This window comes from Ictidomys tridecemlineatus, chromosome 12 (genome assembly GCF_052094955.1).
Source record: "Ictidomys tridecemlineatus isolate mIctTri1 chromosome 12, mIctTri1.hap1, whole genome shotgun sequence".
NCBI lineage: Eukaryota > Metazoa > Chordata > Mammalia > Rodentia > Sciuridae > Ictidomys > Ictidomys tridecemlineatus.
The window spans coordinates 35922962-35938002 of NC_135488.1; the positions used below are offsets into that span (position 1 = coordinate 35922962).

Sequence of the window (15041 nt, forward strand, 5' to 3'; positions counted from 1 at the left end):
GACTGTAAAAAAAACAAATGATATATGATAGGGGTTGAATGAGGCCAACAGACATTAAAATATTTATATAAAATCCTTGCCAACCTGTGCACTTAAGTGGAGCTCCTGGCTACCCCTCAAATGGTTAGAGCAGTGTGTGTGTGTGTGTGTGTGTGTGTGTGTGTGCGCCCGCGCGCGTGTGCAGGGTCTATTCTGTGTTTGAGGGAGTGCAAATAAAGAAGGCATGAAGTGAAAATTGAATCAGGCCTTGAAAGGTGAAGAGGAGCTGAGTAAAGAGAGAAGAGCAAGCAGATTGCACAAGGAAAAAAGTTTCTCTGAATGAAGAAAAAACAATTTTAGACCAAAGCTCAGAAATTACAGCCACCACCCACACTTATTCATACTTCATACCCAATGTGCTTGTTGTCCCTGAGTGTTCTGCACTGAGCCAGTACATGGTTCAGGAGGAATAGATATGGGACAAAGTCTTCTGGGGCAAGTGGCAGAAATGTGGCCACTTCAACCACTGCACTCAGACCAGAAGCCTTGGAGTCCTTCTTGATTCCTGTCTTTTTCCTTGCTCTACAATATATAGGACTAATCCTAAAATAGCTGCTGAAACCAACTGCTAAGTCTTTCCCTGCACACTACTGCAGTCCAGCCACAGTTAGGAAAGCCCCCTGAACGGATCTGTTTTCACACCACCTGCTCACTTTGTCTTCCATGCTGCCATCAATGTGATATGTTTACAACTCAAGTCACATGATGCCATTCTCCTGTCCCAAACCTATGAATGTTTCTCAAAACATGTAAAAGTTCCTCGTGTTCCTGCCCACTTCTTCAGCCTCATTCGTTAGCTTTTCTACTGTTATTCACTTAAGTTTCTCAAGTTCACCTCCTTGGAGATGCATTCTCTGATGGACCTCATCCCTATGATTCTGTAGACTGAACACTGCTTTATTTTCTCCAAGATAACCCTTCTTAAAACATTTCTTTGTTTGGTTTATTTATATAACATCTCTCTTCAGCCTTCCCTAGAAGGAAGGATTCCTGAGGGCAAAGGTTTGGTCTTGTTTAGAATTCATTCTGTGTCTGGGGAAGTGTTTGCTACATTACATTATGAATGGGGGTGTCAATGCATATTTGTTGAAAGAATTAGCACATTAATTTATAAGCCCCATGCGAAAGCATACCATGTATCTCCTATGATTAAAGAAAACCTCAGCAATGAGATAGATAAGCTGATCCTATCAGTGACAGAAGTTGGCAAGAACCACCCACCTGGCTTTTCAAACCTTCCATAAAGGAAGTAGCTAGGGAGGAAGAGATGTGTAGATATTTGGCCAGAGACCTGGTGTATCACTGATCAAATCACACCTTGTGTTTGTGGCTGACACTTGTAATTGGCATGAAATGTGGATTGCTTTGGGTCCCAGCCACCGTATAAATTCCTTTGAATGACCTAACATATGGTGGAAGAGACTTCAAGGATACCTGGGAACCTGCTAATTATAACCATTTCATTTATTTAGTCCAAATTTTTATATAGTCTGAATTTTTTCCTAGACCTTTAAAGGACTCCAAAAATAACCAGCAGAGGGCATTAGAAATTTCTGAGATAGCATCAGTTAAGCTCACATTTTAATTTAAGAATTTTATATACTTGTTGAGAGATGGCTTTAAAAAAAAAAAAAAATCTAAAGTGGATTCCACACACAATGTCTCCCCCAAGTGGTTTTTGTTGTGTTTGCAGTTCAAAGCACAGACTTCCTATTAGGACTTTGAAGTTATGACTCAAGTATTATTTGGAGTAGAAAATGTGTACTTGTCAGTATGAGAGTAAAATTCTATTTATTCAAGTTCACTATAGATGATTCTTTTTTCTCCAACTGAAGCCAACCAATCCACTGTGTAATCAACTTTACCAGTTCCTCTTTGTAGTCATTACGATTTGATGGTGGAGAAGAAAAACATTTGTTTATTCAGATGAAGTGCAAATCACAAAATGTGTTTGAGACAAATTGAAGTGGGAATTGGGCATTAGTTTTGGGAAGGGGAAGGAGCAAGTGTGTGGACATGAAAAGAGGTGGTGAGGTGGGTCACAGCTTGCTGATCAGAGTAGCACATGATCATGACAGGGTTGTTAGAAAGGCAGGACTTCCAGTCATTCATACTAAACCAACATTTCATTGTGGATGAGCCACTATCTATTGATATAATTGGGCACATTTCTTAGTAATTTCAACAATGATGATCTCCGATGCTACAAGACTTGGCCACTGTGTGCTTGCTTTTAAGATACAGTTAATTTTTCCAATAAACAACCTTTTGTTGGTATTCAGATTTTACTCAGTCGGCCATGTACCCTTCTATGAAGATGAAAATATTAAGTTACAGAATGATAACTCCAGGAGAGGTATAATTCTATCTTGAAGATAATTGACATATGAATTCATAAACTTAGAGATTTTGTTCAAAGCATTCAAGGAGTACTTGTTTATGTTCACATGAAGTACAGCCACACAGAGATCTTTATCAAACTAAAGGATCTTATGTGAAATCATAGCTATAATTTAATTTCTTTAACAATTCTAGGTTGACTTTTTGGTTTAATCATGTGGGATTGTCCATAGTTATAGGACCAAGTTCAAACTTAGATGACTTTGTGTTTAAATTGATTTAGCTTTTAATATGCCTGAAGAAAAAAGAAGCTGTCATGCCATTTTTGTGAGGTATTTTTTTTGTTTGTTTATTTGTTTAATAATCAACTAAAGATGAGAAAGGAGTCAGAGAAGCCACATGGTCTAGATCAGGTGCTGTAAGATAAAATTTGGTCCTGCTCTGCATATTCCCTAAAGGATTGACAAAGAAACAGAACTTGGGTATTGTAGCACTCGGGAAGATTTCAGACACAGTGATCATCAGGCAGGGTGCCTCTTCGGGGTTGAGATATAAATACAGAGCAGGTGTAGATGAGGTAATCTTTAACCTCCACTTGTAGGAGTGATAATGAGCTGCTGACACCAGTCAGACTCACATCTTCCAGTGATTGGGGATTGAGTAGATAATCCCACAACTGATTCCTAGTAGATGTGGCCCTGAGATAGAATAGGAAAAGTGAGGAGAAGCTATTGTGTGTTAAATTTCAGTCCAAGTAGACTGCATTACAGAGTGTCTACTCTGTACTAAGCATGGTTTTTGCACTAAGCATGGTGCTAGGCTCCATGGAGGGAGGGCCATTCGATTGTAATTGAGACAACAATTCTCACTTATTGAACTAGCAGTCAAGACAGGGTATATGTAAATAAACACAAAATACTGTTTTTAGGCCTAAGAATGAGAATGGCTTTCAGATGTTGCTAACCCTGGGAGACTAATATCTATATTGGTTTTGCGGGTTATATCTTTATGTGAGTATCCATTTTTGAATTCTTCTTTGGGATCCTGACTGATATGGGTGACAGAGAACTTGGCTTGAGGAAGAGAAAGAAGTCCAAGATGAATAGAGAACAGTGACAAGTGGAGCAGTGCTAGGAGGTGCAGTTGGAGAGAGTGGGCCAGGCCGCTCAGGCATTGAATGTTGAGCTAAGGAGTTTGGATTCCCTTTGAAATCAGAAGACATTGTGTTGCTTTAAACAGGAGAAACATGATATTACACATGTTTTAAGAAGATAATCTGGCTTTTTTGTGGAATAAAAAAGATCTTGGGATCAGGTATGGGGGTGTGGAAGCAGACACTCGTTAGTAAGTGTGGTAGTGATCAGCGATGACAGTTCTGTGGGTGGGGGTGACTTTAGAGAAACTAATAAGGTGTGATTGGATTGGGGATAAAATTTGAAGTTTGTGCAAACTGTGAGCTACAACTATTCTAAAAGGTGTTGTGTTGTATGGGAGAGTGAGGCTCAACAGACAAATACTTTTCTGATCTCTATTCTATAGAAACAAGATCTCACGGACATAGCTAGGAAGACCATGGGTCCCTGTGCTGGCAACAATGGACTGGCATTGCTAGCAGATCATGCTGAATCACCAGGCCCTGCCAAGCCCTTGACACATCTATGAAAGTTCTTTAAAAGCAGGTACAATTGCATAGGATATCTAAAGAACCCCATTCCAAAGACTGCATGTCTTTCCTGTCACTGGGGTGTAATTGCAAAGGATATTTTCTTCCTTGTGTAGACATAGAATATTCTATAAGCCAGAGAGTGAACATATTAACCTAATTGGTATACTACCATGATTATCTAGTGAACAAAAGATTCATGGACGTGTAGCAGAGGTCCGAAGACATCTGCACTGAAGCAATACTAAACAGCGTTTGTTTGGTATTTCACTAAAGCTGTCCAAGTCATGTTGACATCTAAATGGGAAAAAACTCAATCATTCCACTCACTCTCCTGTACAACTTAAAGTCTTAGACTATGTGATGAACACACAGACACCAGACTAGCCTTCAGTCATTTTTTCCCCCACTGGTTCTCCTCTAGTGAACTATATACACAAATTAAGAATGGGTTATACCCTGAGATTTGTAGGTCTCCTGACCTTCCCAGGTTTCATTTATATTTAGTTGCTCATGTCCCTTCAATAAACATTTTCTCTCCCTCACCTGCCACGTGTATTTTCTTCTCATGCGAATGAGGCCTCTTCTCTTCCCTGTGCCTGCCCTGCTCTCAGTTCCCTCATCCTTTTCCTGCAGATCTGGGTTAAGATAGGCAGAAATAAGCAGGTCATCAGGCTTGAGTCACAGTTGTTTGAAATTCCTGGTCTGACCATTCCCTGCCATCTGAGTCTGGCTTCTGATAATGCTCTGTCTCCACAAGCTGTGATTTTTGCCTTATAATTTTTTCTTGAAATCTGGACATGATGTGTCCATTAAAAGAATTCAGGTACATAGGCCTTGAGTAATATGTAGGTGAGATGAGGGAAGGGAACGTGCTGTTGTCCTAGGATTGTTCCTTTGTGTTTTGGTGAGCATGTGCTTCTGGACTGTGATCATCCTCAGTGCAATTTACTTCCTCCAATGCCCTGTCCCCTTAGGTGGTGCACTGTAATTAGAGAGGACAGGAGTTGTGAAAATCCTTTCCTCCTCAGGGAAGGTTGGAGGAGCTAGAGTTCATGATCTCCCTTCTCCTACACGCCAGGATCGAGGAGGCTGAAGTTGCAGTCTTCCTCTTCTCCAGGTCCGTTGGGCCCTGAGGATGATTTTATTTCTCTTTCACTGCATTTAAGTTTGAATTAATCTGATGTGTTTTTATTTGTAAAATGATGCTCCCACTAGTCATTCAGCAGTCTAGAGCGGGTGGCCTAGTGATTCCATTCATTCAAGTTAAATTGATGGGACACTGATTTGTGTGTCAGGGAGTCTGCTGCCTAGCTAGCCAAGAGAATGGGGCCTTGGGGTGACTGGGTTGAGTAGCTGGCCAGAGGCCTTCCTTGTCTTTTTCTGGTTCCCTATTGCATATCAAACAGGTTGGTGCTATCAGCTGACCAAAAAGGACAATTACTGGGAAGTCCCAGGGTATAATTTTGAGAAAGTCAAAAAATGAGATCCTTTCAATTCTTCTATTTCATCCTCATTAACTTTGCCAGTTGTATTTTTAAAACCTCCAGCTAACATACTATATATATATATATTTTTTTAACAAAGAAGAGAGAGAGAGAGAGAGAGAGAGAGAGAGAGAGAGAGAGAGAGAAATTTTTAATATTTTTCAGTTTTCAGTGGACACAACATCTTTATTTTGTTTTTATGCAGTACTAAGGATCGAACCTGCACATGCCAGACAAATGTCTACTGCTTGAGCCACATCCCCAGCCCCATACTATATATTTTTCCTGTTCATTTTGCTCAGCACTAGAGAGTAATTTTCACAAGGACAGAATTTCATTTGGTTCGCTTGCTTTGAACTGTACTTAGAACACTGCCAAGAACACAATGGGCCCTCAATAAGTATTTTTGAATGACTGAATGTCTTTGATATATGGAGCCTTGTGTAAAGTGGCTTCTTTACCCCATCTGAATAAATTCTGTGAATTTTTTACTTTATCAACCAGAATTCTGGAGGCAAATTGGGAGAATTTGCTCAAAGGCAAAAAAAAGGAGAAAATATTATGTCATTATTAATTTTCTTACATGCAAAATGGAAATGGTAATATTTGAATTAATATGGTAATATTTGAATTAATATTAATAATAATAAATTAATATTAATTAATATTAATAAAAAGTTTGGTTTCAGATCCCAAACTTCACTTTTAAGTAGTGGCTAATGAAACACTGTTTTGTTTTGTTTTTAGAGGAAATAATTTTTATATGTATATTACCATAAAATTACAGAAGATAAAATTTCAAGAAGAGACACTCTTTACAAACACAAAAGATAAATCTAGAAAAGATTTGTTAGGCATTATCACCGAGAACTACAAAATATTACTGGACACTATACAGAATTATCTTTCATGTTAAGCAGTTGATTAATTTTTAAAACAATAGCAGAAAAAGAGAAAATTGGGGGAAGAATTTAAATGGCACATTTCAAAAAGTCTATTTAAATTGCTAGTTAATGAGAAAATGTACTTTATAGCATTAGTTATCCCAGAGCTATGATCTGATGCTGATAGCTACTCATGAGAATGACCAAAGTTAAAAGCAAAACAATAGTAACTTTTTAACACTAATATTCTCATATAATTCTAGTAGGGGTATAAATTGGTACAGTCCCTTGAAATTCTGTTTTACAGTATCCCCTAAAGCTGAATGCTTGCATGCTGTATGACCCAGAAGTTCCACTGCCAACTGTTTATGGACCAGAATGTTATACCTATAGTCAGAAAAAGATACGTACAAAAATGTTCAGAGCTTTGCTGTTCATGTGACTTCAAAGTGGAAGCAACTCACGTGTTCATCACTAGAGTGGGTAAATAAGTTTTGGATATTCATACAATGCAAAACTATAAAACAATGAAAATATGTCATGTATGGCTATTTCCAACTCCATGAGCAGAAGACAGACACAAGAATATGTACATCATAATTACATTTATATAAATTTTATATAAATAAAAAACTAATGTATGACTCTAATTTATGTTTACTTATATTAACATTAATTGTATCTATTTTGATTAGCATATCTAATTTTGATTTTTCTCTTTTAAATTTCTTACGTACATGAAAATAGTGGAATGCTTTACAATCATAATTATCCATTCACAGCACAATTTTTTGTAACTCTGTATATAAAGTATGTTCATACTAAATTATACCATTATACATGAGCTCTCTTATTATTGTTATTTTTTGCATTACAATTCTTAATACACCTTTATACCACAATTTATCATATCTCTGTTTGTATATAAGGTATGTTGACACCAAATTCACATCTTCATACATGTATTTTGTATAATGATGAGTGTCTCCTTCCACCATCCATGCTTCTCCCTCCCTTTCCCTCCCACCCCTATTTTCTATCTAGAGGTAATCTTCCTCCCATGCTCTCCCTCCCTAACCCATTTTGAGTCACCCCCTCCCTTATATCAGAGAAGACATTCGGCATTTTTGGGGGGATTGGCTATTAATAATAAATTAATATTAATTAATATTAATAAAAAGGTTAGTTTCAGACCCCAAACTTCACTTTTAAGTAGTGACTAATGAAACACTGTTTTTGATTCACTAGTTATTTCTTAAATACTTCTTTTCACTGAATAGTTCATCAAACATATTATTTTTCTGACCTACAGGAAACTCCCCAAGTCCTCTGAAGTAAATGTAAAGTTTTTTAAAAAATAATTTTCACCAAAAGAAATATGAAAACATTTCCCCATGATAGAGGAATAAGGTGGATCATGATTTCAGTAGGGCATGAAGAATAGTTTGCCATGGATTCTGCCTCCTAAAATACCTTTATCTAGAAATTTGTTTTCTAATTTCTTTCCAATAAGTTCTGCCAGATTTCTGCCCAATTCTGAACTTCATGCTCTGCATTCTATGATCAGAATTAAGAGAAAAGTAAGGATTTGATATAAAATAATCAGCATGGAAAGAATATTGAAAGGGACTAATGACAATAACCAGTAATATATGATGAGTTAAGAAAAAAGAAAACTTATCTCACAAATTATTAACTTTCCAGAAATGATTCATTTTTCTTTTGGTACTGAGAAATAACCCCAGGGGAGCTTTACCACTGAGCTCATCTTCAGCCCTTTTTATATTTTATTTTGAGACAGGGTCACATTACGTTGCTTAGGGACTCACTAAGTTGCTTAGGGACTCGATAAGTTGTTGAGGTTGGCCTTGAACTTGTGACTCATTTTGAACATGGCAGTGAATACCATATTGTTTTTATTAATTGGGAAATATGAAGCATTTTTTATTCTTAGTGTGAAAGCATCGACCAGGTAGGGTCATTGAAATGTTCACCAGACAATGACGTACAGTGCCTGGTCAAGGTTTCACTATGGAATTGTGTCTCATGCTCTGTCCAGAAGTCCTTCTCTGCCCAGGGCATCTAGGTCAGCTAGACAGCTAAGGGGAGATCCCATAGTGCTGACCCAAAGGATGTGTTTCTGACTTTGAGAGACGTGTCCCCAGTCCATGGCAGTAATTCTGTCACCTGGTGGCAGGAGGCCAGGAGAGATTTTCATGTGTCTCAGGAGGCACAGTGACTCTGGAGCCCAGCTTGATCTGGTGTTGAGGTGTGATAAGATCAGTTCCAGCATAGCCACTAATTAATTGATCATCAGAGGGACATACAACCCTGTGACATTACTGTGGTTGGGGGAATCCCCTGAGGAAAGGGAAAGTAGAAGGGTCTAGCCTGACCACTGTGTCTGTGGTGGGCTTCTGCTCTAAACCATGAATATCAAATGGGCTGAATTTCATTGGGCTCACAGAATAAGACACAATGAATACTGAGAACTGTAAGCCATGTGTGAACTGTGGTCAAGCGACATTCTAGAGTGTGATCATATAAATATTTTGAAAGGCTTTAGGGAGTCAGAGTTTAGGTTACCTGTTGTAATGCTGTTTCTTCTTGGCACTCATAAAGAGTTGTATACATTCCTATATACATATCCTTTCTGACACTGCTTTAATAGTAGGATAGTTGAAAATAGTTTCCTGGGCTGGCGTTGTGGCTCAATGGTAGAGCACTCGCCTAGCACGTGTGAGGCCCTGGGTTCGATCCTCAGCACCACATAAAAATAAATAAATAAAATAAAGGTTAAAAAAAAGAAAATAGTATCCTTATTCTAATTTTAATAAGCAGACTTTTGTTGCTGACATCCTTGGTCTGTCACATCTAGTCCTAGAAGAAGAAACTGTTAGTAAGCTGCAAGTCACCATCAAAGTATTCCTTGATCTGGAATCTGAACTGTGATGCTCATTCAGATCCCCTGGGAATTATAAAACTACAGATTGTGACTTACCAGGGCTGGATGGGTGCTAACCACCCAAGCAGCTATTTTGTGAAGCACCTGTTGACTCAAGGCTTTTGATGATGAATTCATGTATGGAGACTGTAATTCTTTATAGATCTTTGCATTTGGTGAGTCACAGAAAGTATCTGAGATGATAATCATTTATAAACATGTCCACAAAAATCTCATTTAGTATGCATAACAGATCTTGGATGGGTAAATATTGCCATTTCCATTTTTGCATTTAAGAAAACTAATAATGACATAATATTTTCTCCTTTTTTTTTTTTTTGCCTTTGAGTATCCCAGTATCTTGATCGAGCATTATTGTTGGTAGGTAGGATAGCAAGAACTTGAATTCAGGGATTTTCCTATCATGTTTCAATCTATTGTTTTTAATGGATTGCTTTTAACTTATGAAGATTTGCGTCCACTACATTTTTAGCTTTTGACAGTCTCAGCAGTGGGCATCCAGGTAACCCTCAACTCCTGGTCAGCACAGACCAGGCTCAAGGAACGTGAGGATGTTCCTTGTAAAAATGCTTAAACACGATATGTCAGTGATGTACCAACAGGTGGAATTTCTGTGTCAAAGGATGTATGTTTACTTCTTTGACTAAACTCTGCCAGGTAGCTCTTCTGAATAGCTCAACATGGCTATACTTTGCCAGCATTTTATTATCTAGGTTTCCCCCTTTTGTATGTTGAGTACATACAAACTGATAGTACACTGTTTTTGCTGGTATTTTTCTTAGCATCTCTTCAAATGCTTTTCACTTTGGAGGAGAGTGTCTTGTGAAAATGAGCTTCCTCTGAATCTTTCTGCTCATTCCTTTACTTGACATTATCCTTTTCTTATTGTACATGTACGTTCTCTGGACTTGTTGGATTCTTTGTCCATTACAAGGAAGACAATATTGGATTGTTTGTCCATTATGAGGACTAACAGGTCCTCTGGAACTTTTAAACAATTAGTAAAATTCTTAAACAATCAGTGAGCACAGATTGGCCTACCATTTGGGGAGGAAAAATGTTAGATGATATATTCAAAACATGAAGTCATATTTATAATAAAGTAAAACATGGGCTGAGCTAAAATATATCCTTAGGATCTTAAATATTCTGTAATAAATCTGTATTCCTTGAAGTACAGCATTGATCATCTCTGGGTAATGAAATGGAAGTAAAGGTATCAAAGCAAATGACCATTTGTTAACAATTTTCTGTGGTTTAGTTTAAGTGATAAAGTTGTGATATATATTAATTAATGGATCAAATTGGTTGATAATTGTTTAGGTATAATTTAGGTGCCATCAAACTGAGGTTGTTGGCTGTGTGTCAGGTTTCTGAGGAGAGCTAGGAATGTTTAGTGACATGAAGCCATCACTCTGGAGACAACCATCCTGGTATACCTGCAATCTGAGTACAGTCTTGAAGAGACAATGTGTCTGGTCTCTCTTCCTAACCTTCAGGCTACATGTGTACATTTGAGAATGGTTCCAGCCATTTTCTTATCCTTTGGGTCATTCCCCTCATACCTATGAGACAGTTTATAGGTGAGGCCTTAAGAATAACCAAATATTCCATAACAAAACCTTGTGATTTGTGTAATATAAGATATAATATATTCACTCAGAAATTCTATTTTAAGTTACTTGCATCTAAGTTAAATGAAAGATATTTATAGGCATCCTGGAGAAGACAAAAATTTTATCTCTGTTATCATCATTATCATCTATCTGTTTCATTTATTTATTTTTTTACTTGAGCTAAATTCACAAATTGGCAGCCCACTTTATTAGATATAGAATTGGACACTATTTAAAATTACCTACCTTTAACTTTTAGATATTTTTACACTAATACTGGATTTTTGCACCTTTAAAAAACACAAGATCTAGGCCCATGAGCCTCAAGGCAGTGGTGAGCTAGAACATGTTTTCATTTGGCATAGCCCTTGGCATGCCCTGAGGTCATCTATTCAATCAGCTTCCATACTCCTGCTGCCTCCCTGGCTTTCGTAAGTATCGCATACAATATTGGAATTGGGGACCCCAGTATACAACATTGCACTCTCTGACTATTACAAGTCCCACTATTCACTTAGCCATGCCTGACATAGCCAGCAGTATTTTCTTTCTTTTTTTTTTTTAAAGAGAGAGTGAGGGGGGGGGAGAGAGAGAGAGAGGGAGAGAGAGAGAGAGAGAATTTTTAACATTTATTGTTTAGTTCTTGGCGGACACAACATCTTTGTTGGTATGTGGTGCTGAGGATCGAACCCGGGCCGCACGCACGCCAGGCGAGCGCGTTACCGCTTGAGCCACATCCCCAGCCCAGCCAGCAGTATTTTCAAGCAAATACTGTGAAAAGTTCAATTCTATATGCTCTTTTCCAAAACAGCATTAGGCAGGAACACAGCATACATAAATATTAGAAATTCATTATTAATACATCTAATCCAATGACAAGTTTACACTTTTCAAATACACTTTTGATTTTTTTGGGGGGGGTATTACTTATAGGGAATTATACCAGATATGTAATAGGGAAATGAGAAATTTTTTGTCAGTTATATTGTTTTACTGCTTATTTTTACAAATAAAGATAAAATACTTACTTGTTCTGGTGCAGGTGTTTTCCTGCATACTAGGTATACTCTCCTGTTGGGATGATGCTGCATATTGTGCTTGGCACTTATATTGTACTTAGTAAATGATAGGAAGTCAATACTGAAGTTAACCTCTTGTTTCTAGCAGCCGTGCTGAAGATCCTTGGTGTGCCACTTTCTGCAATACATAGCGCTCTCTTCAAGTTCCTTATTGACTTCCTTGTTCTCAGAATCATGGTCTCCTGCTCTTTGAAAGTGGCCAAGCATTGCTCCATGAATGTGGAAGACGGTCATGTGGAAGGCTCCAGGGAGGAGGGATCATGTACTGTAATCCATGTGCCTGTTTAATGACCTGTTTTTTCTTCTTTCGTTTTAAGGGAGACAGTGCCTTCAAACACTTCTGTGAAGCTGGGAATACAGACCTCTACTTCACCTTGAAGGAAGCATTAATGAATCCTTTCCAGAAGACATGAGAAGAGAGAGTGAGCCTCTGGTATCATGCAGGTTCCTTGCATTGCCCATGGGCTAGAGGAGAGAAGAGTTGCTTCAAGAGATTTGATCCCCTTTTTCCTGAAAAGTTCCACACGGAGGTGAGTCCCCAGCATGTTTAGACATCATTTCAGACATCTTTGTTGATGGAAATGAATCACACCCCCTGATGATGTGGAAGAGCTAAAGATATGTTTGCTATGAATTTTCTATTTCATTTCTCAGGGCCTGAGTCAAGCCAGCCATTGTGCTGTCAGCGCATGAGCTGCTGGTCAAATGTGAGGAAGTGGTCTTGCTTTATGAAAACACCACCCTGATTCAGTGAGCCAGAGGCAGCCTGCAGTCCCTGTTTTCCTGTAAAGGCAGATTGCTGTGGATGGCCTCTGGCCTCGTCATGCAGCCCTGCTCAGAGTAGGGGATTGAGGGTCCAGGCAGATCCCTAGTTCCTTTTGACCTTTATTGCCATTGGGCTGCCCCCGGATCCTTGAACTCTACCTGGTCTTCTGGCCTGGGTCAGGGGATGTGAGGTTTGGAATCCCCCTCTGTGGCAGGATCCCAGGCCCCCCAGCCACTCGAGGGCAGCATATTCTTCCCTAATTTTGTTAGAGGGGGAGGATTCTCCCGCCCATCCTCATCCATGCTCATCCCACATTTTGTAGCTTGACACCTGAGGACCTTTATTCATTGACTTAGTGGTTAGTGATGATGGTTATTGAGACTAAGTGACTCTTTCAAGTCACATCACTTGCATGGTAGGGCTAGAGCATGGATCTTCCTAATTGATTTCATGGGACTTTCTCATGGAAACTGGGACTGCGTAAACACACACTCTACATTTGGAGTGTCTAAATTCTTAGCACTGCCTCCTTGGCAAGTGTATCTTGTCTTCTACATGGGAATTTCACTTTTTTTTTTTTTTTTGGTTTGTGGAGGTCATGCAGAAGGGATTTCATTTGAAATAGCCCAAACAAGAAATACCAGTTGTCTTTTTCGCACATGGATGTGTGTAGTGAACATCCCTTTCTGTGTGCTTGCATGCGTTGCTCCTTTGAATTTGTTGAAGAATGGTTGGCTGGGGAGCAAGGTAACAAGAGATGGATATCAATGCTTGTCCAGTATTCTGAAGTGAAGAATGTATTGAGGATGTGAAGGCTTTTCTAGCCAGTTCCTATGGCTCAGTCAGGGATCAGTCAGAGGATTCTGTCTGGTAGACTCTTTGGAGCAGATATCAAGTGACCTTGTCATACCCTGTCCAGCACTGAATGCTAAGCTTCAGTGGTTCATTTCAAGCATTTCCATGAGTCTGTACTGTGTTCTCTTGTATCCAAGCAGTTCCTGACAAAAAAGGAGAAGAAAAATTCAAGGTTTGGTGATTGATTATTTATATAAATATTATTTCAATCAACTTTCTATAATACAAAATTAACTTTACACTGGTCAAATTTCATATGTTGAGGAAATAATTAAAATATCAGGAGGGGGTGAGAATTTGCAAATCAAATATGTTTTATTTAAAAAATAAAGTGCCAGACGTGCACACCTGTAATTCAGCCTTAATAATCTTTAGTTCCAGCCTCCAGGTGGCCAGTTCCATTAGGGTGTGTGGAAGCACACTGTCCTGGGCTCCCCTTCTGTTCAACAGACAGCAGTCCAGAGGCAGTGGGGAGGTAGTAGGACATGAGGAGGGGAGGAGCTCTCAGGATGGGAAGAAGGGGCCACTTAGGGACTCACTAGGCATGGCCTGAGGCTGCTGGCCATGGTGCATGCCTGAGCACACCGAGTGGGACAGATCCGTGCTCTGTGTCCCTCTACACTCCTATGTAGGCTGTGTTGGCAGCAGATCAGGGAACTGGAGTCATAAGTGCTCCCAGTAACACAGGTACCGTCTGCCACAATGTGTGCCTAGCCCTTTCCCCATCTTCTTACTTGGTGCTTGTCTTGCCTCAGGGCTGAGACCGTGCAGTCATCAGAGTGTATCTGTGGCCCAGATCCAACCTGCCTGGCCAACATGCTCAGACCTTCAGGCAGGTCCTGGGCTGCTGCAACCAAACTGAGCCATCTGGGTGGCCTACAACAGAAGAAAGCCTTCCCTTGAGATCCAGAGGCTGAACACAAGGCCGGTGTGGGCTGTTTCAGTGCCACACTCGTCACAGGGTCTAGGGGAGTGACCCCCAACTCTGCCAGCCTTTGTCCACTCTCTTCTGCTGCCCACAATCTGTGGTTCCCATAGGGGAATCTAGTCTCTGCCTCAAACCTTACACAGTCTGTTTCCCCAGGTCTCCCTAGTCTTGGGGTCCGAACACCCCTCTTCTTTCAAGAACACCACATATTGGATTTAGGGCGGTTGATGCTGTGTTTCATCGTGTGAGCTCTTATTACCTTGAGCACTGTGCAAAGACTGTTTCCACACAAGGTCACACCCACTTTTGGGTGGACAAGAATTCAGGGGAAACTATTCTATCCAGTCCACTTGCCTTTCTTCATATCTCTCCCCAGTGAGGCTTCCTGGTATTTGTTGTCCTAATTCCTGTCATGGCAG

The 15041-nt window shown here is 39.5% G+C and overlaps 1 long non-coding RNA gene across 6 annotated transcripts in view; it reads left to right on the forward strand.

The window, feature by feature from the left end:
* The window catches only part of LOC144369252 (uncharacterized), a 39985-nt gene that overhangs the window by 7764 nt on the left and 17180 nt on the right, over nt 1-15041 (forward strand). For all 6 annotated transcript variants that reach the window (XR_013428714.1, XR_013428718.1, XR_013428719.1 and 3 more), the window contains exon 3: nt 12391-12603. This is a non-coding gene — a long non-coding RNA (uncharacterized LOC144369252). The remainder of the gene's footprint in view (nt 1-12390; nt 12604-15041) is intronic.